At 29.2% G+C, this 4224-nt stretch overlaps 1 long non-coding RNA gene across 1 annotated transcript; it reads left to right on the plus strand.

Moving 5' to 3' along the window:
- The first annotated feature begins 1894 nt into the window (after positions 1 to 1894).
- LOC136066368 (uncharacterized) lies at positions 1895 to 3365 on the plus strand. Its single transcript, XR_010627811.1, has 3 exons — positions 1895 to 2009; positions 2108 to 2271; positions 2962 to 3365. It is a non-coding gene; the product is annotated as an uncharacterized LOC136066368 (long non-coding RNA).
- Positions 3366 to 4224: the final 859 nt, after the last annotated feature.

Consider the following 4224-nt stretch of genomic DNA (forward strand, 5'->3'; position numbering starts at 1 on the left):
CTGGGTTCCTTTTCCTTAGTTTGGGATTGAGTGTATTAGTAAGACAATCTGGTTGGTTGTGTGTGTGTATGTGAGAGAGAGAGAGAGAAAAAGAAGAAGAAGAAGATGAAATGATCTTGATCTGGTTTATTGTTCTCAAATATTTATTTATTTTAGATTGGTAGTAAGAATTTGTATTAATATTAAAAATAAAGAGTACAATAATAGAGAGTCTATGACATCTGCAATATTCTTTGGTTTAGCAGCATTATCTACTGAAAGCCAATGAAGTAAGGAGCTGACAAACATCGATTTAACCCTCAAAATTGACAATTCATGCCCCTCGAAAGTTCTTCCTCAGGCTCCACGAGCACGATGGTACTAAATTCCAAGCCCTATGTCTGAAGGAGCTTGGTTTCCTTCTTGGACCTTTAAGCATCATATATACATATTTAGCCATCACACTCCAAACACTAAAGATCACCACTCTTCTTACACATACAACAACAGTCAACCATGATCATCCCTCACATTTGAGATCATCCCTCAAGCTATCTGAACAAGTTGTAATGGAAAAACTAGTGGAGTTCGATTTGTTGAAGCATGCAGAAAAATCATCATTTTCCCTTAGTTCCTAAAGTAAGTTAAACTATATGCCTACTTGAAATTGACCGAGTCAAACTACATCATCTTGAAATTAAAGAGCTCGAAATAAATCGTCTTGATTGAAATTAAGCTAAGAAAAATCACCTCAATTATAGTTACATCTTAAGATATTAAAATATTCAATCCTAATAACACTAAATTGCATCGAAATGAACATTCATACAAATCAAATTGTCACAAAAATGTAAAGATCACGTCAAACTTCAAAATAATCACATATATAAATAATTAAATACTGTGACATAAACTTATATGCATAAGATGATAATTAACTTACAAGTATAGTGGCCTAAGAGACTAACTCCTAAAAACCTAATCTAAAATGATCATCGAAAAGTGTTTTTTTTTTTTTTTTTTTTTTTTTATATTATTATTATTTTTATCTTAAAATAAATTCTCTAGTTTGTAAGTGTTGTTCATCTAATTATACCTTGAGAGTATGACAGTTATTTTCTTCTTTGATGCCACGTGTCCCTCTCTATTTCGCTTTTTTGCCAAGTGTTTCACGAGCTAGCACTTAGTAAACTTTCATTTTTATTTTTTATTTTTATAATACTTAGTAAACTTTCATTAACTGTGAAGGCAACCTCGTTCTAATGTTCCCTTGTCCATTAACTATCATATGCTTCCCAAGTGTGTTTTTTACCTGAATTATCACATGTTTCTCTCATGTCACCTTTAATGAGTTGGTGCGAATCTAGGCTTCCTTTTTAACAATTGTAAATTATATCTTACAATTGCAATATTAGTATTCCTTGATCTATAATTCTCAATCATTATCCTAAGACCTCATATTAACAATACAATTACTTTAGTCATTATCTATACTACTATTTAAAGGACTTCCCATATTTGAAATCTCAATTTAGATGTTCAAAATACTTTCAAATTCATTTGTTTGTAAAACTAAAATAATAGGGTTAGACATGAAAAATTAGTAATTTAAAAACTCTTAAATTTTTGCTTAAAAAAAAAAAACAATTTTTCCTCCCAACTTTACATTTTTTTTTTTTTGTAAATAATAATAAAATAGTTTTTTTCCTCTCTTTATCTCATGTTATCCATATTCCTTAATATTAGGTACTTTCACATCTCTTTTAAATTCCTCACATTGAAATTTCTTATCTGAAGTGGTTGTTTCAATTTAAAATTTCTCTCCTATTTTCTAGCATCAAATGAATCGATGACTGCCTCTTCACTTATCTTCTTCCCCCATCAACTTCCCAACTAATACTAGCCAACCCCAAAATCGCATATCCCGCCCGCTACAAAAATAGATTTCTTTTTTTTTTCTTTTGTATTACAAAAAGGCTAACATTACATTTTTGGTTACACAAATGGTTTCCAAATACACAGAGCCAATGGTGAATCCTTTTCTTCTATGTCTCCCATTGTTTAGGTTTTTTCGTTTTTATTTTTATTTTTTACTTACAACTTTGAAGATACATGCTTCTTGAAACAGGAGTCGACGGAGGCGATCAGGATTTCATACCAGTGTACCAAAGCTCTAGCGTCTTTGTCGGCTCCATTGACAACTAAGTAGCCGATGGCTCTAGAGAAAAGAAGTCCTAGCGAGGCACTGCCATGGTCATGCAAATTTACAACACCTTTGTTTCCCCTCCAATAGTATGTTCAATTTGAAAAATTTAAAAGCTTTATTATACTGTTGTTGAAGAAAAAGAAAAAGAAAATACAAAACCCTTTCTTTCACATTTTACAGTATAAAGTAGAGAAGAATCCTTCCCATCAGAAATTGATAATTTTTATTCATAAATTTCAAGCATAAAACAGTTTACACTTTATGCACTCCACCCCCCCCCCCCCCCCATTTTAATAATATTTATCTTTTGTGTAGTTTGTCATTAAAATGGAATTAACCTCTTCAAATCTAAACAGGTCACCTTAAAATTCAGTGTTTAAAGTGTGTGTCACTTATTTATGATTTAGCTGTGTAGGTGCAAATTTAACAGTATTGTATTGTATCTGTATGGTACTCCTTTATTGTTTTTTTTTTTTTTTTTTTTTTTTTTTTTTTTGATATTATAATCGGTTAGTATTATGGGCACAACCAATTATATGAAACCTAATAGATTTTATTAATCATTTAGTTTGGTGTTTAATTGACTTATTGAAGTGGATGCATAGATTATTTTGATGTTAAATTTGGAAATGAATCAGGAAGAAAGCGCCATTAGGTGTCTTTCAGGAGAGAATGATACTTTAAAAAAAAAAAAAAAATTTCTGGCAAAATTTATTCCTAATCGAAGCTACAAAGTATAAGAAAGGCAAATATTTTGAGGTTTCATTTTAATGTAGGAATAGCCGTGGTTGCAATATTTTCATGAGATGTCAAAGAAATGAAAAGTGCAGAGGAAGACTACCACTTTATTGTTATCTGTGAGGATTCTATCTACCTGGCCTTTTAACATGAGAAGAAATGGTATTATATTTATGACCACTAGCAAAGAGGTAGCCAATCTAACTACGGAGCATACAAGACCAAGATGGAAACAGAAACACATGACGGTGGTGAAACACTTAGGAAAATATAGAAGAATAATGTATCAAGCTTTTTTGTGTTCCTTCTTATCTAACAGGGGAACAAAGGGAATTGGCAAAACAAGCTTCTTTGTTCATATGTTACTTATTTGGACTTAAGTTCCATGTAAAGTAGTATTTTGTATGCTAATGTCTTATGTATTTCCTTTGATATTAAAAAAATTGCTAGAATTTTTAAAGGAACTGAAGTCAAACTGTTTAAATTGAAACCTAAATTAGTCTTGATGATGCTTTTTAATTAAATGAGAACAATAAGGAGTTTTTTTTTTTTTTTTTCTTCCTTTTTGGATTGTTTAATTTTGTATAACTTTAAAAATACATTTATTTAATTGAAAAGAGTGATTTAATAATAAGACAAACCAAAAGGATAAATTTAGAAATTTAAAATTGTTTATAAGTTTCTAATCCCACTTACAATTTACAAATTTATGTACATAATCTTTCAAATTCTTTAAATTAAGTATAAAAGAAAAAGATTTAAAAAGTGACGGTAAAAAAATACAAATTCCAGAAATAGGATACACGTTCTATACTTTAACTATTTGCGGTTATAGTTTAAAATATTATACTTTTTATTATTAAAAAAATAAAAAAAAGCATCTACACATTATAATACAATGAAATATGAAAACTTTTAGATAATGCAAAAGATTATTAAAGGTTTATTCCAAGAATTTGAATTTTTATACCATTTTGTTTCGTTGAGCCTATGTGTTAAGGAAGGAAAAAAAAAATGCTAAAGAAAGTTTTATTGACAAAGCGAAATGAATATTTTTGTTTGGGAATTAAAACTCAATTAACAATTAAATGAATTCTTGAAATATACGGTATTCATGTTTGATAGAATGGGGGAACGTGAGTAGGCATCTTTTTATAAAACAAAATGTACTTTGTTAAATTATATACTGTGTTAAGAAAGGAAAAACATGCTAAAGAAAATTTTATTGACAAAGTGAAATGAACATGATTGTTTGGGAATCAAAACTCAATTAAAAAATAAATGAATTCTTGAAATATACG

This window comes from Quercus suber, unplaced genomic scaffold (genome assembly GCF_002906115.3).
Source record: "Quercus suber isolate HL8 unplaced genomic scaffold, Cork oak 2.0 scaffold_32, whole genome shotgun sequence".
Classification (NCBI taxonomy): Eukaryota; Viridiplantae; Streptophyta; class Magnoliopsida; order Fagales; family Fagaceae; genus Quercus; species Quercus suber.